The 23,762-nt window shown below is 39.7% G+C and overlaps 1 protein-coding gene across 1 annotated transcript in view; it reads right to left on the bottom strand.

The window, feature by feature from the left end:
* PLD1 (phospholipase D1) overlaps positions 1-22,130 on the bottom strand; it is a 138,578-nt gene extending 116,448 nt beyond the window's left edge. The window contains exon 1 of the mRNA XM_063306443.1: positions 21,973-22,130. The gene's annotated coding sequence lies outside the window, so the exon portion shown is untranslated. The remainder of the gene's footprint in view (positions 1-21,972) is intronic.
* Between the last annotated feature and the right edge of the window lie 1,632 nt (positions 22,131-23,762).

Raw genomic sequence — 23,762 nt, 5'->3', positions numbered from 1 at the left:
AGTTTTAACAACAACAGTAAGAACTAATACAAATTAAAATTGAACAAAAAAGAAGAAAGAGAAAGGAAGAAATAAAAAGCTAGAAGTGCAAAAAGGAAAAAAGTAGAAGAGAATTAGAAAAAAAGAAAAAGATATAAAGATATAAAGAAGTGGCTTCTGGACTTGTTCACAGCAGTTATAAGTACAATTATATTTTAACATCTCTCTCTAAAGTCACATCATGACTCTCTTCTTTCTATAATCTATCCTCTCTAATCATCAAAATCATAAATCACAAGTTCTTTTTTTTCTTTTTTTATACAAAAAGTCCATAAGGGGTTTCCAGTCACCAATAAATGTAGACATTGCCTTCTCTCTAATCAAACAAGTCAGTTTAGACATTTCAGCAAGTTCTGTCATCTTCATCAACCATTCCTCTGTTGTAGGTATTGCCAAATCTTTCCATCTTTCCCACCCTTTAAGCTACAGACTGATGAACTCAGGACAGCCCTTGCCAACTTGTTGATTCTGAACAGCTGAACAGTCAGTTTTCTAGTGTTATAGTGTTGATTTCTCATGAGTGGTCCATTCAGCACCTGAATATGTAGTAGCAATAATGTAGCTGGCAGTTGTGAAACTGGTATTCTAATATATCTGAAGGTTTATAGGTTGGAAAAATATAACCATAAGGGCTGAATTCATACAACACATTAGGCTAAAGTGTGATTCTTTAGTTTGTGACTCAAATATAGCCTGTGTGTTAAATCAGAGCTCTGTGTATAATGCAAACTCAGGCGGTTGGGCTAATTCAGTCAAGCAGGATTCAATTTACCTGGATTTGTATGTTACAAACTTAAGGTTTGCTGGTTATTCCCTTGGGATGCTAAAAAGCAACGCATATTCTATAGATTAGCCTTCCACCTTTCTCCCCTCACCTCTGATTTTTACACACACATTTTTTCAAAGTTTGCTTTCCAAGCGAATAAAAGAGTGCTATGCACTAACGCACTGTTTATTACAGGACATTCTTACCATCCAAAACCACTTTTTTTATAGCTGCAGATCCAAAAGTAACTTTATGTGAAGCAGGAAATCCAAACTTAGTGATTATATCTGTTTTTCTAGTGTTATAGTGCTGAGTTCTCATGAGTGGTCCATATAGCACCTGAATATGTAGTAGCAATAACTTAACAAAAGCCCCAAAACACTGTGAGTATCTGTAGAATACATAGATGCACACATCGCCAGATAGCATATTCTAAACTGGAAGCTTCTATGGCTGAAGATGTAGGATAAGCCATCTAAATAAACAAAGGTGGGGAAAAATCTTTTTTCAATCAGGCAAATACCTTGTCTGGGCTTAAAAGCTAAGCAAGGGCAGGCCTGGTTAGTACTTGGATGGGAAGCCTCCAAGAACTTCCAATAGAAGGCAATGGCAAACCATTTCTCTACTGTTGCTAAGAAATCTGCAGGATATGTCCCTGAAGTCCCCAGGAACTGAGCTCAACTTGAAGGAGAAGAGACATTTCCTTTTTAATATACTAGAGGTAAGTAGTACAGATGTGTGCCATAAAAGAGTAGCAAAAGCTGCTGTGGATTAGTATCTTTTCAGATTTATTTTCAAGTCCAGTTGCCAACTTCTGAACACCCTCTGTAGCTGTTCCTTTCACAGTAAGCAGTTAGAAAGATCCTAACCATAAGGGCTACCATAAGAAACAAATACTGCAACTGCTTTTTTCTAAACAACACATCAAACACAAAGAGTACATAACTCTTCTCTAAATGTTTAGGAGGAAGCCATTATTCTTGTCTTTGAAGGTTGACAAATTAACAAGACAGGCACAAAGCAAACTAATTCAAACTCCAGGGCACAACAAACCCTGTTTGAACTGTTCAGCAACTATACCGTATATTATATTTCCAGCTAGATACATTTCGAAATGTTTTCACAGTAACTCAAATCTGATACCACCTCAGACCCATCATCCAAACTGTGACAGTTGCATATCAAATCTGTATGGACAAATCACAGTTTTTTACTCAGCAGTCAGTCATCTAGAAACCATGATCTCTGCTAATTATTAAAAAATGGATGAATTTACTGATATTAATTAACCCTATTTTCCTCAGAGTAGCTTATTAGGCAAAGGTAAAGGTTTCCCTTGACATTAACTCCAGTCGTGTCCGATTCTAGGGGGCGGTGCTCATCTCCGTTTCAAAGCCGAAGAGCCGGCGTTTGTCCATAGACACTTCCGTGGTCATGTGGCCGGCATGACTAAACGGAACGCCGTTACCTGCCCGTCAAAGTGGTACCTATTAATCTACTCACACTTGCATGTTTTCAAACTGCTAGGTTGGCAGGAGCTGGGACTAGCAACGGGAGCTCACCCCGTCATGTGGATTCAAACCGCCGACCTTCTGATCAGCAAGCTCAGCACCTCAGCGGTTTAACCCGCAGCGCCACCACATCCCTTATTAGAGCCATATTAAAAAAACCATACAAAATTCATAGCCAAGGTAGTCAATATCCATCAACTAACTGATGATATAATTAATTATATATGCCTTATACCAAAGCTTAGTGATATTGTGCAACTGCTTTGTAAACCAAATGCAGTGGAAGTGGGACACAAAAAGACATTGATTCTCCAGACCTTCATTTAGCAGACTTCAGATACAACCTAAATTTGTATTCAGACTTCACCCCTGAAATAACAGACATGTTTGTCATCTCTGAAGTCTGTGCAGGCCATTAATGTTATTTACTTCATTTGCATTAATTTGCATCATCTGTGTCATTATATGGTTGAATTTTAGCCTCATTCATTTTAATTTACATTGCTTGTGTAATTACTTAATGTGCAAGTGGCCTGGATTGACTGCATGCTTACATAAGTGTAAATTATGTCAATTATGTATATGTGGATTTAACAGACATCCTTCTCTCCAAATGGTCCATTAAACTGAGGCTTTATAGTACTAAAGTGCCTGTTGTCAAACAAGGCAAGAATGATGGGGTGTTGAAGGACTGTGGATTGAATATGACAATGAAGGACCAGGATGAAAGGAGGAGGTGAAGGTGATTTGGTCAACTAGCGAGAATGAATGAAAATAACATTGCGAAACGTATATATGAAGGTAGATGAATAGGTTGAGAAGAAGGGGAAGACTGATAAAGTTGTGGTTGGATAGGGTTGATGACATCCTCAAAAAGAGAGCAGCAATAAGTTGAAAGGACAAAAGGCATTACATGAAGTCATTATTGAAGCAGTGGCAGAAACAAGTATAGCCTGCAGAAATAGAAAGCTACAGAGAATGAAGTTGGTGTAAACTAGTTCAGCTATATTTCCTTTCTGATTTTCTTACCTCTCCCCCCCCCCAGCCGATTTCTTATTCCTTTGCATAATGTTGCTTATCCAGAAAGGGAAGAGAGCGATGGGCATATCACACGTATCAAATTATTCTAGTACGAAAATTTCATATACTTCTGACAAGCTCTACTGTTTCTATGGAAATCTGTTTAAAATAAGGATTCTACAAGGCACAAACGTCTGGTTACATTTTAATAATATGAAGCCGTAATGCCGCTTGTTTGGGTTCTGTTTCACATGATGTGTGCGAAACAGCCATTATGTTGATTCATCAAGGATGCTTAAGCTGTGGTTTAGCAAGATAAAAACAGAAAACCCAGGAATCTCTACAATGTATATAAGAGAACAGTAATGGTATGTATGGAAAACAAAATAGGTTTTTGTGCCATGCTTTCCTCATTAGCTTAATGAAAAAGTCCCAAGCAGCATTGTTTCATTTTCATTTGCAGTAATAACTTTTCCTTGGCTATCATAAATATTTCCAAGTGTCTTTAAAAAAATAATTGCATGCTTTTAATTATCTTAATGCTAGCAACACACAGCACCAGTCTCTGCTGTTGCTTTTGTATTTCATGCTGAATGCTATTCTGGGATCATTATATAATAGACCAGGCAGATAAAATGACCACCTGCCAAATCAGATTCCTGCATGATGTTTCAAGTACACTTGAAAACGAATGACAGCACTGGAATTCTATCTGGCATTCTGCTCCTTCAGCTACACCAACTGGGCCGAGACAGATGACAATGCTTCATATAATAAGAGCTCAACCTGGTCAGGTGCAATGATTTTACTGGTGGTGAAAGAGCTGGTCCGGCAATCCTTGGTTTTCAGTGCCTCAATTGGTAGCGATCCTCTTACACAGGGCCAGATATAAATGAAATTATATGGGTACATTTGCAACGCCCATCGCTCAGCAGCGACTGGATGCCATAACAGAGGTGTAGCAGCTGCACAGATTATTGGGTCTTTCGTGTCTTTGTGTACAAAGCAAAGCACAACTTGGATTCTCATTATTAGTAACATGCCAAAGATATCATCATGAAAAGCCTGTGTGTGACATAGACATTTGAGCCAAATTATTAGACTAAGAACTTTCGGTCTTATATGCTGCTGATGGGCTTAAAAAAAATCCACTAAATTAATTTTTTTCTGATACCCAACTTACCCTATTGCTTGTCTTACAAAAGATTTGGATGCGACTTGATTATACTAATACCCCAGTGAAGCATATTTACAAACAGGTCCTATAGCTCTTAATGGGATTTACTTCTATGAGAGGCCAGAACGGAATATTATAGAACATGGCTCTTGCTGAAAATATTCTGCCACCTCTCCCTGTTTCTAAAGCCCAGTAATTTATAGCAATGCAAAACACACACCAACATGCTCAATTGATGGCTAGTGAAGTAGAACAAGGGCACTATCACATTAGTTATTTTTGAAGTACCAAATACAGAAGATAGAAAAGAATTAAGACTACTGGTTTCTTGAAACACCTAATTTGCCCTAAGATCAGCTGAAATCACAGCCACTCTGACATTCTGGACATTATTGCATCAAAAGCATTAGATGGTAGATTCGTTCAATGTAAGTATGAGCTAGAGTGAGCTCATGCATTTCTCCTTCCTCCTTTCTTCTCCATCTTTCTGTCCATACACCAGAGATACAGACTTTCAGGACTTTTATAACAAGGGTTTCGATCAGACTCTGCTGCCTAGCCAAGAAACTGCAAGATTTCCAAGGTTATGAAAGTTGCAATAAGCTTTATTGTAGAAAAGCTAAGAAGCCATTATGGAAAAAAAATCCAGCAACTGCTGTAAACCAATGCAAAACCTATTTATAATGAATTCAAGGTGTATCATCTTCATCTTCCTGGATAATGACGTGGGCTAAAAGACAAGTTCTTTAGGAGACGATTGACAGTTTCCACCTGTCTCCTGATCGGCTTGCCTGTTACCATCTGAGAATTAGCTCTCAGTTTCCCCTTACACATGGAGAAAGAAATTGTAGCTTAATCTTGAATAAAAACAGGATTTGAAACCAGATCTATGATGCTTTATAACAGATGTGGAATATGGAAACCAGACTGGACTTTGCTTTCCCATGTTGTGTTCTTCTCCCATCTCAGCACCTTTGGGTTTTTTAAAAGCCCAATTGGCATTCTCTTTCCATGCCCCTCACCATGAATAGCCTTTAAAAATGTCTCTACTGGATTGAATAAAATATTTTAAAGCCTTATAGCAATAGCAATAAAGGGGTTGATAAAACTATTTTGTTTATTCTATGATATAGTTCTCAACTTCTCCTGTTTATAGCTGGATGCATTTTTATCTTAAAATAAGTCAATTCTCTCTTCCTCTCTGTCTTCTCTTGATGCAGCCAACATTTGTTTCTTGAATATGTTTCTTCTCTTGTATAGTCAAGCATGCTCTCAAGTAGTCAAGCATGCTCTCAAATAGGTGTTGTGAACGGTTGGGTGCTTGTCTTCTTTGTTGTTCCAACACAGTCTAATGGACTTTATATTAACAGACTGGAAAATATGCTTTACAAAGACTTCATATATGTTAACTGGAATTCTTATTTTCTCTGTCTTGTTCATATCTGCTTGAAAGTTAATACAGGTAAGTATCTACCAGCCAATCAATGCAACTGGGTTCTTTTCATTAAATCATACTTTCACCAGTGATGATAATCATGTTATAACACCCAAAGCTCAATACTTCCTACATCTATCACTTTGCCTAAAAAGTCCCCACTGAATGCCATTTGATTGGCATCAAATTACAGTCAAGCTTAATGTGTTCTTCTGGGTCAACCGGCATTTTTTTCTCCCAGTTACTAATGAGATGACTTGACATCTTTGTGTGTCGCTATGGAAATTATTGTAATAACCCTCACAGACATGTACACATTTAAAAAAAAAACTTCATAACAACATATGCAGCTGTTATACAGCTTATATTTAAGAATGGCTTATTAAGTAATCCACACTTGGCTGGGTTTGCCCATTAAACTACTGTAAGCCATAAACCCTAACTGGCAAGCAGAACATCTAGGTTCATGCATCTGGATAGAGCAAAACCAAACAAACCAGATTATGACTTAGCATGTAGGTTACTATTATAGATTTCTGCACTCTGGTATCCCAACCCATAGTGGTAAACGTCCTCCCCAGTGAAGGAGGATGGATCTGCTTAATGTGGATCAGTAGTAAAGTAACTAGGCAGAGGAGGCCTCTGCCCATCTCTGAACTCTTCACCATCAGTTGAATGATTTTCTCTGTTATCTAAGTCTGCTATCTAAGAACATTTGACTGGAGGAAATTCCAAGCTTTGATGAGACTGGTATTTTCTTCATGCAAAACATGTATTTTACCAGAGATATGCTCCTATTTTGACTTTACTGGGGAAGAACACATACACAAAATCCTTCCTGGCTGCAGTCAACTTATTATTGAATTGCTTTGTTTATTGGGACTTTCTGTAATGGTTGACCACCTAGTTTTAAAGCCGGAAGAGATACAGATTCCCTCCAGATTCTTTTGTGCTGTACATCCCACAGATGCTATTGGACATGGTAGCTAGAGCTGACAGAAGTCAATCTATTTGAGAGACATCAGGTTTTCCTACCTTGCTCTGAGGTGTTAGCAGTAGGAACCCAGCTGTCCTTCAAAAGGCAGCCATATTTAACTACTGAGGAAGATACAATCCTTAGACAGCTAGATAATATATAATTATGTGAAATTGGTGTCTGTGTAAGGAAGCAGAGAGACCCGGGTTCACATTCCCATGCAATCTCAATTCTAAACTGATAATTCTCCTTAATTCTAATCCTAACTGGGTAATTCTAGTTAGGTAAATTGGGCCAATCATCATCTATCACCTAATAGGACTGTTGTAATGGGGGGGGGGGGAGAAAAACATTACAAGCATTCTTAAGAAGCAGGGTGGCATTTGAAAAGTGATAAATAATTCCAGGTGTTTTTCCCAAACTGTAAAGCACACTAGGCTCAGAGACAGCAACTAAACCAAGTTCATCCAATTAGTTTTACTGCTAAGTACAGATTTGACACTTGATCTGGATTGGATGAATACATTCTTCTAAGACATAATGTGGTTTGTTCAGTTGTGGTTTAGTGTAATTTGTATCCAGACACTAGAGTTTATAAAACATGGTTTATGAATTAGCATGAAGTGTGAATTTACCAAATTGTAGCTTGTTCAACAAAACATGGTTTTCTGATGAATTAATCCAGCCCCTCTTGGCTTGAACTGAACTCTTCATTTATTGTACCAAATTGTGTTTGTCCATTTTAAATCAGAAATATAAACAACAAGATAAACCAGTGAGAAAAACAATAGAGGGGGAGGGAGAATAAAAACTAGATATATTGTATATGAAAACATATATAATTTGGGATCTTGGCAAACATCCATATACAGTATTTCTGTCCAGAATGATTTTTGTACAACTAATAATAACTGATTAAGGAAACTAATGAATGGTGCCCAGATCTGAATAAATTTATCCTTCCTAGTAAGGTTACTTAAAGCTCCTTGTTGTTGTGTTAAATTTTCAGCCAAAACAATTTCCCACAGTTTAAAATACCACTGATCGGATAAAAATGCATTTTAGTTTTTCAGTATTTTGCAAGAACAGACTTATTTTATTTCTTCTGTGCATCAGTGTATATGTTATAGGAAATATGGTATGATTCACTGTGAAAGATTTCCCCAATTTCTTCACAAGCTTTCAGCCAAAAGAACGAATTGAGCATTGTCACTCCCTGATTATGTCTACCCATCCCATTAGGTCTGGCAGGAGAAGCATGCTCTGGGTCCCATCTATTAGGGAGTGTCATCTGGTGTGGCCCACGAAGACTGTTTTTTCTGTTCTAGTGCCCCACTACTTTTGGAATATCACCCCACCAGAGATTGGGTTACCTCTGACCCTGCTGGCCTTTCATGAGGCCTTAAAGACATGGTTTTGACAGCAGGCTTGGGGATCAGGATGCATGGCAGAGTCAAGTTAATTTGTTGGTGGTCGTTCTGTTTTTTTACCTTGGCTGCTGATTACCTGAGTGTTGTTTTTATCGTTTTGGGTTTTATGGTGTTTTTAACAAGTGTTAGTCACCCAGTCATTAATCTGAGATGGGCAGCCATATAAATTGAATAAATGAATACATAAATACATGTTTTACTTGTGACTATGGAAATTACTATGTCCCCTGAAGGAAACAGCAAAAGAAGGTCCATATAAGATCAATATGGTCCACTGATTAAAATATTAGACTGGAACTAGGATACTGAGTTACTGTAGGCTCATCACTGTATCAGTGAACCTCCCAGCTGGTCTATAAAGACCCACATATGGTCTGCATTCACAGCTTGCTTAACATAATTACTAACTGACCTAGATTCACACAACACGCTGACTCATAAATTAACCCCAAGAGCTGGACCACCAAATCAAAAACAAAAACAACCCCCCCTATGAATAACACTAAGCAAGCTTAGCAGATTGTGTTTTCAGCTGCATTACTGCAGTTATGATGTTGTGTGAATACAGTCCCTGAGAACCATCATAGTTTAGGGCACAATTAGCAGTGAGCTAGCCGTCGCCAACCTAGTGACCTCCAGATGAGTTGGGACTAATATTTCTAGAATTCCTAGCCACTCTATTCATTGGAAATTCTGGGAGTTATATTTCAACACTAGACTATAGCAAAAGACTGAATAAAATACTAATGTGACATGAACCTACAGTAAGGGGGGGGGGGTTGACATATTACTATAAAATATTCTATTACTATAAAATGTTCTAAGATAACGTTGGAATTTTTCTCTGCCTTTCAAAAGAAACCACAGGCAGATAAACAAGTCTTCTTCAGTCTATTATAGTCAAATACCAGAAAGAACCAAGCAGTCACAATGCTGAATCTGCACTCACAGTTATCTGCAGGGAGGGGTTACAAGTTCTATGGTGTTAGAATATATCCACTGATATACTCATGCAAGATTCCAAAGTTAATTCCCAGTAGCTCCAGATAAAGTAGTCTGGATACTTGACTGGAAGGAACCTCTCCTCAAAATCCTGGACAGAGTAAGTAACGGAGGTGATCTAGGAAAGGCCAATCAAGATCAGATTCAACTTTGGGGCATGCAACACATTGGGGGGTATGTACTGTAATTGAAGATCAGATTCTAACATCCATCAAGAAATTTGCTTCCTCTCAGGTCCTGATTTTTCAGGATAAGAATGACATTATAGATCTTTATGTCCCCTAAATCAAATAACACTTTGCTCCCTCCAATAGTGACTTCAGAGGGTGTGTGCCAAGAAGTCTGGAGCCAAACTGAGATAGCTGAGCGCTACATTTTCGAAAGAACAGTTTCAAAACAAAAACTTTAATCTGAAGTCCTGCATGGAACAGATGGTTGGCACAAAGCTCTGAATGACTCCTTCCAATTCTAGGATTCTATGATGTGTTATTACATTTTTCCAGATCATCACCAGTGGAAAAAAAATGCTAGAATTTGCAGAGCTTGGTCAGTTCTTACAAGGAAGTTCTTAGGTTCTTCCAAATTTCCTTTACTGTAAATATCAGGATTAATTATACTGGTGAAAACAACAAATACATGGAGATGAATTAGAATAATGAAACCCAAGAATGAATTGTTCATTACCTTTGTTATTTGTTATTCTGGCACAAGACAAATGAGACTGATGTAGCCAACTACGCATATTAAAACCAGGCTATTATTCATGCTGTTACTAAGCCTTTCCAATGAAAAGCAATAGAGAATTTTTGCTGTTGCTATTGAACCACATATAAAATCAAGGTACCATTTTCAACAATTGTTTCCACCAGAGTACTATTTTTAAAACTATTTTAAAGGTTATATCTTGCTGACTTTTCTGAGCACATTCCTAAAAGACCCCAATTCCACTGTGCAATCAGAATATATCAAGAAAAATTAACATAACCAACAATCTCTCATAATAAATTCTGCTATTGCTTTATTGCCCGTATTTCTTAAGACCAATACATTGATGCAACATTAAAATGGATTCAATTCATGTTAGGAGCTAGGTTTGTTCTCCCAAAATACTGAATAAGACACAAAACATTATGTGTTTCAGATCAGTGGTATTTAGGAGGCAGCTCTGGCAGAAAAATAAATTCATCAGAGCTTTGAAAAATCCTACAGTGAAGGATCCATTTGTTCAAATCTTGTTGCCATTTCTTATCTGTGCTAATGATAATCGTACAAATATTCTGGAAACAAATACTGATCATAAATGGGTGTGTGTGCACATGTGCATACCTGAGTTCTGATTCTTTAAAAAAATTTCTTTTGGTTTTGTCTTTGATTTTTTTCCCCCCTGTGGTTCTTTTAGGTAGAGGATGGAAATCCTTTCTGTTTCACTTTGCCATTAAAAGAAAAGGGAAAAAAAGAAGAATGTCCTTTCCGTTACTTCTCTTAATGAATGTTAAACCATACTTCATAAAAACCAAAACTGACATGAATTGGAGGAAGCAAGCTGGTATATAAATAAGGAAATAAATCATAAGCCCCTGTTTTGCAAAAACATTTCACACAAAAATTCATTTTTTGTTGGTTTTTTCACAATCCATGAGGGTACCCCCAGATAAATATTGGTCCAAAGCAGACAGAATTCATCATATCATGAGGCTTTTCTCCTTACTAAACATAAATGCTCAAATCTGCATTTCTTCAAATAAAATGATGCTTGCAAGAATGATAACATCACTTAACTTTCCTTATTTGTTAGTTTGATATCCAGCCTTTTCTCCAGCTGCTCAAGAAGTTTCAGAGAGCTCTGCTTTCATTTTGTCCTAACAATAATCACCCCTGAAATAGAATGGGCTAAGAGAGAGCATGTGTCTGGTTCAAAGCCGTTGAATAAATTTCCATGGCAGAGAGAGACTAGAACGTGGGTCTCTCCAGTTATAATCCAACACCATAACTGCTATCACGTAATAGTTTATATAATTTCATCCTTCTATTACCCACCCCATGGAAAGATTATAGGGCTTGTGGGGAAGTGGCTGATGTAAAACACATGTCTGAAGAAAACCCATCTACATCTGAAACAAACATGTGAGGTTCTTCTCAGCTGTAGCACCCCAATCTCTTAGGCTGGGACAAACTTTATTATCTTGTTAAGAGCAGCTCAGTGTATGTTATTTAGTTTGTTAGTTGAGTGTTCTACTGGTGCATTTGTTTAGCTGGCATTGTTAGCATGGAATCACCAAGGGTTGGATACGACTGAATGGATAATTCAATTCAATTCGATTCGTTAGCATAATCCTGCCCTAAGATCTGTGCTATAAGAGTCAGGGAAGAAAAAAATTTGCATGGTCTAGTGGTTCAGGTGCTCAACTAGGAACATGGAAATGTGAGTTCTAGCCCTGGCTTAGGTTAGGAAGCCAGCTGGATGATTTGGGCCAGTCAGTCTCTCTCAGCCCTAAGAAGAAGGCAAGGCCAAACCATTTACAAAAATGTTGTCAAGAAAACTGCATTGACTTGTCCATGTGGTCACCAGGAATCAAGACTGACTTGAGGAACCACCCCCAACCCACCCAAAAAGGTGGTGCTTTGAACATCAGAATCTCAGTCCTGCATGTGGAATTGGTCAACTGCTTTGTAGGGATGGATGCCATTCATTTATATCCAGATGTGCTTTGCTTGTGTGCTTGAAACTTAACTGAGTCTTCATCCCTCTTTCTCCTGAACTAATGCTCAGCCTATTAGATAAGTCACAAAGTTGGAAACAGATAGTCAATTTGTCCACAGTGAGCTTGGTGGTCTTTTGTTCTCACATGTACTCCACCCATAAATTCGCTCGCTTGCTTAGGAGTCTGTACAGCCTCTCTCCTCTTCCATCTGTTTCGGCAGATGGTTCCTGGTGATTACAGTACCTCTAAAACACATCAGAGTGGGTGAATTGTCTGACAAATGAAGAGCAGTGCTTGGGATTTGATTATATAATTTTTCACTTATGTTGTTTCACTTGCTTTTAATTGAGAGAAAGCACCTACAACATTCTGGGGCGGATGGGAGTGGGATGGTGCATTGGGGAAACATCTAAATGACAAGCAATGTGGACAATGTATTGAAGCTCATTCTTATATAACTTAAAATATGTAGGCAGCAAATAGTGGAGGCATCTGCCTGCCTCTATATCTTGGATCACTTCAGCAGCCAACAATGACATGGTAGGGAAGACAGAAAGCTGCAAGTCTTTCTCTTCCCACGCAGCATTTCCCCCCCTCATCGTTAGAGAAGGTATTTTAAAGTGCTTAGGAAGATGAACAGAAAATGGATACATTAAATCAATACTCAGGGTGTGCTGCCTAAGCAATGTGCATTAAAACAAAGACGGGTCTTGCATTAATGTAATTGCTTTAAAAATCAAGCTAAGCTTATTCAGGCACTGTTGCAAAGGTCTTCAGGCTAATTTGTGGATACGCTTTGACAAACTTTAAAGTGGAAGCATCAGGAACATGCTGAAATACCGTTTGCTTAACACTGTCCCTCCAATGTGCACTCAAAGAAGAATCTTGTGTGTCTACAAAGGCTTGCAACAAGTGCAAATATTCCATAACCTATATAGGGGTAATCATGCAACATACTAAGCTATAAAGTGCCTTGTTTGGTTGTCTTAGTGTGTTGCACAAATCAAGCCTCTATTTTTTTTCTAAATCACAACTTACATGTTTAGCATGTTTTCTGCAAACCAAGCCAATTATGGTTCATTTAATAAACCACAGTTAAACTAGCCACGGATCAGCACAAACTATCGCAGCACTCCCTGCAGCACCCCCTGCTGGCCCACACTCCATAGCGCACGACTGCCCATGGCCCCTGCTGGCTGCCCACGCTCCGTAGCGCCTGCCCATGGCATCCGCACAACCCCCCCTCCCGTGCTCCTTGCCTGGGACTCCCACTCTTCCCACTTAACAACCCCCACGGTCCTGAGGTTACGACAGCAACCGGGACTGCCAGGATTGCCCTCACTAAGTGTTGTGGTCACATGACATCGCACTTTATGACTGCATCACTTAGCGACAGAAATTCTGGTCCCAACTGCTGTCATAACCCAAGGATTACCTGCAGTATTTGGATGGGAAACCACAAGAAATTCTCGGGGCAGTAGTTAATCTGGGGAGCTGCAAAACATCACAAAGAAGGCAACTGCACGTCATTTCTGCAGCATTGCCAAAAATCTATTTTTGGGGTTGTTAGGTTATGTTTCAGTCCTACATTGTAGGCCATCTGGAATCTTAGCATCTGAGTAATACATAAATAGATCTACATAAATAGATGTATTCTGCATGAAGCGTTTGTGTAGCCACTGGGAGATGAACTTGACTCAAGCCTCTTTGTTTTTTGAAGCTGTAAAGATCGGGCCACTTCCATTCACTTTAGCATTATAACTTGCCAAGGCTACGGCATCTTTCTGCAGCTCCTCATGATCCAGAAACCGCATTTCCCCATGCCCTTATTTTGATTGCTGTACAATGTCTCACCTCTTACGTTCTGAAGTTCCTGGAATTTCAACATTTTGAACCCATGAGCCAGTCCTGCTTCCCATTTAACTCACCATTTAACTAAGTAACATGCAGAAGACCTATCAACAACCTTCTGCTTTGTTGACTTGCTTACTAATTAACCTTTTGGCTGAAGACATTTTAGTGCCTATAATGAAGGACAAGACTTTCGCCCTCCCATTCCTCACACAGAAGATCAGTACAGCAGCTTAACCTGACTTCAGTGCTGACAGTAGGACAGCACCCCAGCACCCACTGAATCCTGAATGAATCCTGAATTGGAGAAGGCAGAAGTGACTATGTAGCACATGCAGCTTCAATGGGTACGGCTGCAGGGGGTAACCATAACAGCCCCTTTACACATCCTAGCAACTCCTATCTCCCTGTACTTAATAGTAGAGAAAAAACAGCATTCTGGCAGAAGGTGTTTAAACCTTTGCCTGCATGCTTTTTCTCCAAATGCATATTACAGTCTACGCAATTACCTCTGCAGGGGGAGAAGGCGGGGCGGGGGGAGGCAGGTGTAGATGTTGGTATCTGGAGTTCCCCCCTCAAAAAAGCAGCCACCATATTTTTCCCAAAGGAAGGTGACTTTGAATTTTAGACAACCCACCTCCCAAAAGAAAGAGCCCCCGCTCATAATCTCAGCAAATCCAAAAGGATCGTAATCTAACAATTGTTAGATTAAGATTCCATAAACTGTTTCAAAAAACAAAACAAAAAAATCTTCAGGTTAGTACAATAATAAAAGATTTAGCCTGGAGGAAATAATCAAATATCACCTTTTCTAATATCTCTTTTCCTGATCCTCAGGGTAGCTCAGCAGAATTAGTCATCCCCCCGCACCCAAAAAGGCTAAATTTCCTTCTTTCAAATCTTCCTTATAGCACCTCATTTAACTATGCATCTGACTAAAGGAGGTACAGGCCTTTTAATTAGTAAAGGGGAATAGCAGAAAGAAGCCAATCGATCATTCTGACAGGCCACTTCTAAATGAACTGACTGGAGATTTTGTTCCTATTATTTATGCCAAAGATGGTCATGTGGGGGTCTCACAGGACATCTCAGATACGTTATGATGAAAATTGGACCTCTGTTGTACAGTATGATTGATCAGAAACATCAAACTGTGATTATATGAGTGTGAGCCTTCATATTTTGCAGTGAAAGTTCAGCTGGTGTGAAATTCAATGACAACTCATGCTGCACTCCAAATTCCACTAATAATTAGTTACTTATTATGTGAAATTTCTCATATCACAGTGAGATTGCAGTGATGGGGAAATCGCCCTGGCAAAGACTTCCACCTACTTTAGTCCCCAGAACATCTAAAACAAGCATGCCAAACATATCATCCGCAGCACTCTGTGCTAGCCGGGATATTCAAAAAGAACACAAAAATTGATTGCTATTTCTTCATTTTGATTATTTGAGAGAACATCTCCTCTTAAGCCTTTTTTGTTGATAGCTGGTGACAGCTTCTCACGGAGAAGCTCCTTTCACAAGGAAGGCAATTATATCTTCCCTCCCAGCTGCTTTTCCCAGTTTGCACACTTAGAAGGTCTGGATCTCCTGGTTACTGCCAAAAAGCAATAGAGAAAAGAATATTTACGGGTAAAACTAAGTGGTAGTGGAAGTATTAAGTTCCTTGCCTCAACATTTTTCCACTGGATATCATGTTCTTCCACTTTCACTCTGCAGGCGTGAAGGAGTTACTGAACTCAACAACCAGAGTTTTCCCAAAACCCCTTTTTCCATCACCACCCCTAAATCTAATCACTGCCCAATAAGAACCCCAATAATCCACTCATCCAAGAGCAGGATAATTTGGAGTCCAGCTTTTCCTAACAGACGAAGGTCACATTTTGATTTCTGCTTTGGCAGAAGCTAGTTCTTCTAAGAAAGATGTGGTGCCGTGGTTCTTTCTGCAACTTCCCAGCTCGTACAAAAACAGCAAGCAAATAGTCATAATAGAAGCTATTGTGACTGAAGATAAACACTGCAGAAAAAGGTTTGATAATCAGGAAGCCAGAAGTAAAACTGGGAAATACTAGACAAAGTAAAGTAAGAATGTATCCAGCCTGAAAACTCTTGCTGGTATTCATACATCAAGCTTAACCTGGATATTGAATCAACCTTTTTTCTGGATCCCCGCAATAAACTGAATCATAACCAACCAAATGGTCTGAGTTCGTTGAATATGCTAGGTTTCCAAAAACCTAACCAAGGTTATAATTAACCATTCCTAGCAAGTTATGAGAATGCAGTCCTTGTACTCTTAACTGACCTGGTTAAATTAGTTTATTTATTTTTATTTACTTATATTTCTAATTTCATTACCACTCATCTCACTCAAAGAGCGACTCTGGGCAGTTTACAATAAAACTAAAAATATATACAGATTAAAATACAATAAAAACAGTACTTCTTAAATAAAAATATAAATGTAAAATATAAAATCCAAGATGGAGATATTGAAAGTTCTTCATTTAAATTCATGAATTCACTGGGGCTTTGAATTTTGAATATGAAGTTGAAGTTGTCTGAATGCAGCTTCTAAATTATACTCCACAGATCTTGCGGAATTTGACCAACCCCCAGGCTCTGACTTATGAAGCAACTAGCCATTAATTCTAATGTTAAGTATTACGGATGAGAAAGCTGTATTTATACAGCGTATCTCTTCAGGCTGATGCTTATAGGAAGGTATCCAGCGATGAAATTATTATTATTATTATATCCCACTTTTTAAAAATGTATGTATATAACTCAAGGTGGCAAGCATACCTAATACTCCTGCCTTCTATTCCCCCACTCCATGAAAAAAACCCCACCAATTTAAACTGATTGTGAAAAAAGAGAAAAGTGGAAATATAGACAAAACTTCTGAAAACAGTTTTTTTTTAAATCACTAAAAGTGGAAGAAGGAACAGGTAAAGCTGTAAAAATGCTTGACTGAAACCCTTAAAAGCCAGTGCCAAGCCAGGTGGATGACAATACTGAATTTGAGGATGTTGCGAAAAAACAATCATCCTCAGGTATGAATACACAAGTATCAAATAATGAATGAAACCCGTACAGGTAGTCCTCACTTATCAACAGTAATTGCGACTGGGAACTCTGTTACTAAGCAATGAGGTTGTAAGGTACAATGTCACATGACTGCACCAACTTACAACGGCACTCCTAGTTGCTGTTGTTGGTGAATCCCATGCAGTTGCAGCATCCAGCAGTCATGTGACTGCTATTTGCAACCTCCTGCTGGCTTCCCCATTGACTTTGCTTGTCAGAAGCTGGCAATGAAGGTCACAAATGGCGATAACATGACCATTTGTAATTGCGAGCTAGTCACCAAGCACCCAGATTGGGATCATGTGACCACGGGGATGCTGCAACCATCATAAGTACAAGGACTGGTTGTAAGTACCACTCATTCAGCACCATTGTAAGTTTGAATGGTCGCTGAACAAGTGGCCATTAAGCGAGGACCACCTATATTTCTAACTCACATTTGGATGTTGGTTTAATGTGGCTTACATATATATGCATGTATAAAAACAATAGCTTATGTAAAACATGATAACAAACAATACTATATTGGCAGCACTAAGGTTTACTTTAAAATGTCTGTCATTTTATAAACTGTGCAGCTGCACAAAAACTGATTAGTATCACTTAAGACTTAAATCACTTCCGAGATTTATCTGCCGATGAAGACATTTTTAGCCACCATATTTGAAAAAGAAAAGAAATCCATCACTGCCTAGGCAACATTTTACAGTTTTTAAATTCCTCCTTTATCTCAGGCTTCATATATCCCAACTTAAAACTTAGTAAATTTACCCTGGATTCTTCCAGTAATCTTTAATTTTCCACACATCTCTCAGAAAAATTGCTGCAGAACAAACAATAAATCCCTCAATTAACTAAATAATGCTGATGTGTAGTTTTCCTGCATTTATGCAGCACAAATGTGTGGTTTTTGTTTTTTGTCCTGTTCAAGATCAACCTAAGCGTTGTTAAGTGTAGAGGAAAAAAAAGATATACCACGTCACTGCAGCAAACCATTCAACCAATCACACTGATTTGCGGCAAGGAAACCACAATAATGCTTACAAATGCCCCCATATATTTGCCCAGGTTGGTGTAGAGGAGTACAAAGATAAACTTGAAGAAGGAATGAAAGATTGGTTAAATAAACATCAGTTTAGCTCTGGGAAAACAGAGGGATGAAAAAGAAACTCAAGGTAACCCCACCTTGATTCTCTTTAGTATATAAGGAGGAGAAGGATTCTCTGTCAGCCTTTCAGGATTCTGTTAGTATGCCCTACAACGAAAGTAGAGTTCCAATAATTCTCATGGTGTCTGTTTCCTGACCTGGACCAACCTGAAGGGCTGACGATTGGATTACAAGCTCACCAAACAACTTATCTTTGACAGAGAGCTTTAAATAGAGATCAGGTTATGATAGCTATAGCTATAGCTCCATTCACTTTTTTGTACCATTCCATCAGCGTCTCTGTGTGTGTGCTTTCGAGTCAGCTTTTGACTTCTGACAACTGCCTGGACTAGTCCATGCAGTTTTCTTGGCAAGATTTCAGAAGTGGTTTGCCATTGCCTGCTTCCTAGGGCTGAGAGAGAGGGACTGGCCTCAGGTCACCCAGTTGGCTTTGTGCCTAAGGCAGGACTAGAACTCACGGTCTCCCAGTTTCTAGCCTGGAGCCTTAACCACTACGCCAGACTGGCTCTATTCCACCAATGACCTGCTGTATTATTCAGGATGGGCACAGCTGAAGGTTAAAAAAAAAAAGTGGTGCTAAGAGTGCGCTCTGGGATGGATCTTCTCCCTTATGTATCTGCCTGCCAATTAAGGTTGAACTGGATGCCCTCTTAATGGCATTCTTCCCACAGATATTCATCCTGTGGCAACTTGAAGAGGGTGTTCTCAATACTGGTGGTTCTTCAAGTATGGAATTCCTTCTCTCTCCAGGTCCAGCTGGTGCTGAATCCTTTGCATCATCATATATCCTACCTGTTCATCAACTCTGGGTTGAGCTTCTGCTGCTGTTTGGATATGATACCAAGTTTGGGTTTAATCTTTCAAAATGTGTACCATTTTATTGCAACCTACTTGAGGTTACTTTTTGTGAAAAGAGAACTAAAAATTTTTTAAACAACAAGCAAATAAAATTAGTCCTAATTTAGTTCTTGCGTTGTATGAGGCTTCCCCAATAGGATGCCTTCCAGATGTGTTGGGACTTGGCCAGAATCGCCCTGCTGACTGTTATAATGCCAAGCACATCTGGAGGAGATCTGACTGGAGAAACCTACCTATCACCATTAATGATGCCTTCCAACAGGGACACAGAGAAGTTGCATTCCAAGGGACACAGTTGCATTCAGAGGGACAAAGGTCAACAGGGACACAGAGAAGTCGCATTCAAAGAAAAGTAACTGCCAAATGAACAGCAGTGGGTGTTCAGTTCAAAGCCCACATCTGGAGAACAGAAGAGTCCAAACTAAGCCTGGACAGTTCCTGTTCAAGGATGGCAAGGAAATCAAGATGCTGGTTGGAAAGCCTTCCAGCTCTCCTTGGCAAATTTGCACCAAGAAATTCCAAAACCCTCAGCAATAAACAAGGGATGAAGTTAAGCTGGCACTTGTCTTTTCTTTTTCAGAAATGCATTACTACTGGAGGAATGGCATGCAAGTAATTCAGTAAACATACTGTGTTCTACAGTACATGTATGACTTGAAAAGACCCAGGCAGAGGAAAATGGTTTGCTGATATTATTTGCTGGTCAATATTAATATGCAACTCTCTTCTTTAAACCCCCCCCACTATCTAAGGTGATTTCCTGCTGGGTGAGTTAATGCTAGCTCCATTCCCAAATGCTTGATGCTTACAAGGTTACAGTCATGAAGAATCCCACAAGCAATTATTCTTGAATCTCATTTTCCTTTATGGAAAAGCTAATCAAAGCTTCATCAGTGGTTTAACCCCCCCCCTTTTTTTGCATTCATATTATTGCTTCTTTTTCAGCCAGATGTTATTCTCTAGAACAGCTTTCTCAACCTTGGCAACTTTAGGTTGTATGGACTTCAACTCCCAGAATTCCCCAGCCAGCCTGTGGCTGAGCCCCAAGCCACTTGCTGGCTGGAGAATTCTGGAAGCTGAAGTTCATACATCTTAAAGTTGCCGCGGTTGAGAAACACTGTTCTAGAAGATGGTCCCCCAAACTTTTGCACTGAGAATGCAAAATCCATGTCTGTCAAGAATTCATGAGTGGAGGTCCAAATATATTTGAAGAGATGTCAGTTACACAAGGCAATTCTAATATGGTCTACCTGGTCCCCTATACCTGAAATATTTATGCAAAACTTCTGTGAATGAATCTGTCAGCAGAAACTTTTAGTACAGTACTCAGGAATCTGCCCCTAGATTCATTCCCAAAATAATGAGCAGTAGCTTTCACACCATCTTCCAGAGTTGTTGGACTACAACTTCCAGAATTCCTCAGGCAGCATTGCCTCTAGTGTCAAGAGACTAGGGCTATCTGATCGGTGCTGCAAAAATCCAAATTACCACTAGGTGGCAGCAAAGGAGTTGGGGGTTTTCCCTGAATTTCTTCCCTGCCATCTAGTGGTGATTCATATTTTTGCAATACAGATCTGGTAACCCTACCCTAGTCCTAATTAGCTTTCTTCCATTTCCATCTACGTAATGCATGCATGCCCACATGAATTTTAGATATAAATCAGTTTCAAAGCTCTCGTCTCAAGAACAGTACAAATAACATCAGATCTGCTCTCATGTCTGCTTTCTAGACATACCAATTGCTGCAAAAGCCATACTGGGAGTCCTGAGGAGAAGACACTCTGCTTCCTGACTTCCTGTACCCTGATAGCTACACACAAAGGCAAACATGTTTATCAAGGAACCAGAGAAGTGGATGGCACCATTTAGGCCTGCTCTACAGTTCTGAACCTTGCTGGAGAAAATGTCCTCAATGACCACTTGGGTGCAGCTGGTGGGATACTGAAGGCTCAGACCAGAATCATCCAGGTAATCATAAACTGCCCATCCCTTGTCACTGTACCCTCTGCAGGTTTAAACTGAGCGCACATTTTCAGCTTCTGAAGTTTTATTTGCATTGGCCCCCTTACCCCATTACTTTGGATGGTTTGCATAATTCTTCTCTCATTTACCCTATTTTATCCTCACAATAACCCTGTAAGGTCTGTTAGGTTGAGAGCTAATGACGGGCCCAAGGTTACCCATTGAGTTTCACAGCTAAGTGGAGAATTAATCTTAAAAAAAAATGATTAGTCTGTCCTTCCACATTCACAAACTGCTTCCTTGCCAGCCCTTAGATACATATTTCTTTGGGTCATTGGTGCGACTTGTGGATCCATCCAAGTGATTATTAATACATGTTCAAGAGTGGCTGTCAAACAATGCACTGTCCCTGTGTATTATCCAATTTTAGGATAACCTGATGCTGACTGGTTTTGCTTAGAAAAGATCCCCCTGGGATTCAGAGGCTTGCTGATTTTAGAGCACCCATTCCTATTTCTTCACCCTCTACTTACTAAAATATGCAGAGGTGGCTAGCCTACCCAACCCACCAGAGTACACAATTTCAAACCGAAACTTTGAAGACCCCATTCTTTTGTAAAAAGATGGCCCATTCCCCTTCCCCCTTTTCAAAAACGTCTCAGCCCCTTTTACTGAAATTAAACCAAAAGCGAAGGGAGAACAGGTCCCCAAAGTCCGGGTGCAAGCAGCAACTCAGAAGCTTGCACAAAGCGACGGGGACATTTTTAGCACAAAACTTCCATCTCTAACCTTTTCATCCCCCTGCCGCTCCTGCAAAAACACACGCACCATTTCCTTAGATATAAAGTCATTTCCCCCTCTCAGCAGCCACAAAGCAGTCGGCTTTTTTAGACTGCTTTATTCTATTGGCCGCTCCATGAAGTAACGAGAAAGGACAGGACATTTGACATATGTAAGACGAAGTTTGAAGTTCACTAACCTTGTGCCCCAGGAGGGAGAAGTGCCCCATCGTTCTTTTAAAAAGCAACACCCAGCCCCCCTTCCTGGTTAAATATTCATGCTGTTGTTCAGCAAAGGAAAATAAAGCACAGGGGGACTCTTCCTGTGCAGGAAAGCAACAGTCGGCGTTTTGCTACGTGCTTCAGCACCAAGTAACTCAGGGCTCGATCCAGAGGCAGAGTTTAAGGGAAAATCCAGCCCACAGGATCCAGCTTCAGCCTATGAAGTTGCTGATCGGGGGAAAACCACTCCCTGCCGAGCCGAATGTTACAATGGAAGGAAGAAACCAAAAAGGGAAAAGAAAAAAGAAAAAAAAAAAAAAACCCCATGCACCGCTTTAAGAATGAGCGAATTGAGCATTCTCGTGACTTCTGTTTTTGTTTTAAAGTTATTAAGCACTTTCTCAAAGATCCTTTCAGGGATCTAAAAAAAGCGCAGGCTACTCTGGAGGCTTTAAGCCACCACTTAAATGAAAATGCCAACAAATGAAGCTTTTAAAAAGGGAACAAGAGACAAGGGGAATCTTTAAAGGAGTTTTTGTTTTTTTTAAATGAGCAAGTGAGACTCAAAGCAGAGCGGTTAAAGCACTGGACCAGGACGGGGGAAAGCCAGATTTAAGATCTTCTCTTTTATCTGATCGTTCCCTAGGCAGCATCTCTTCCCCCTGTCTTCCAAGGTCACCCTCACAGTCCATCACAGAATGCATGAGACTCAAGTCTTTTGAATAACCATTGGCTGCAATTCAAGAACACTCTGGAGTGTCCCACCCTGAACGTGTTTGTGCAATGTTCTGTACATGGGATGAAGTAGAGTCTCCACCAAGCTGAGCTTTATTTTTGGTGGCTACGTGGACCTGTTCCATACAGTTTTCTTGGCAACAGTGTGGCACTGGTTTGCCTTTGCCTTCTTCTGGAATAATTTTTTTTTTTACTTCCTAACCCTGGAATTTCCTGGTAGTTTCTCCTCCAAGTACTCACCAGATCTGACCCTGTTCAGCTTTTTTGAGATCAACCAAGGTTAACTAGGTGTTGCCGCCTGAGTTGGACATATAGCTGAGGATCACAGCCAAAACTTTGTCAACCATGTTGACAGTGAGTGCCAGTGTCAATGGGGTATAGCCCAGGTCTTCAGTCCTCATTAAATCGCTATCACAGTGGCTATTGAACGCTATTTTAGCTTCATCAAATGCTGGCTGGTGCTTGTTGCTGGACTCAGCTACTGTATTAGACTGTTAGATTCTAAAGGCATGCGGTCACATGGAGTTCCACACACCCCCCCACATACTCACACTGGGGGGTTCTGCTATGTATACAAATACACGTATTTGAACACTGGCAGCTTAACCCTTTTTGACACAAAAGCTATCAACCAAGCGCAGGGTTGCTCCACAGAAATCTGGAGCGATGCGTCTTCCTGAAACAAGAAGCATTTTTAGAGATGCCATAATGCAAGATAATATTTATGCTACCAAGCTCTCCTGAATTAGATTCAGGGATTTTTTTTAAAGAAAAGAATCTAACAAATGATTTCAAATTTGTGAAAAAAACCTACCATTTGCAAACTGAGCACAAGAAAGAGTTACAGAATCTTGGAAGCAGCACGTGTGCACTTCAGCATCCCAGTTACCAGTAGGTTTGTTAAGGTAGGGATTCTTTGATTCTCTTGCTGACTGCCTCTCGAATCAGTGGGGAAGTTGTCACTCACTTCCTTGATACCAAAGGGAGATGAAGAAGTTCCAGCTCTAATATTTTGCAAATTGCCATTCTCTTT

Source organism: Candoia aspera, chromosome 6, assembly GCF_035149785.1.
Source record: "Candoia aspera isolate rCanAsp1 chromosome 6, rCanAsp1.hap2, whole genome shotgun sequence".
Lineage (NCBI taxonomy): Eukaryota > Metazoa > Chordata > Lepidosauria > Squamata > Boidae > Candoia > Candoia aspera.
The sequence above is the reverse complement of the archived record's forward strand: the minus strand, read 5'-3'. Positions and strand labels throughout refer to the sequence as shown.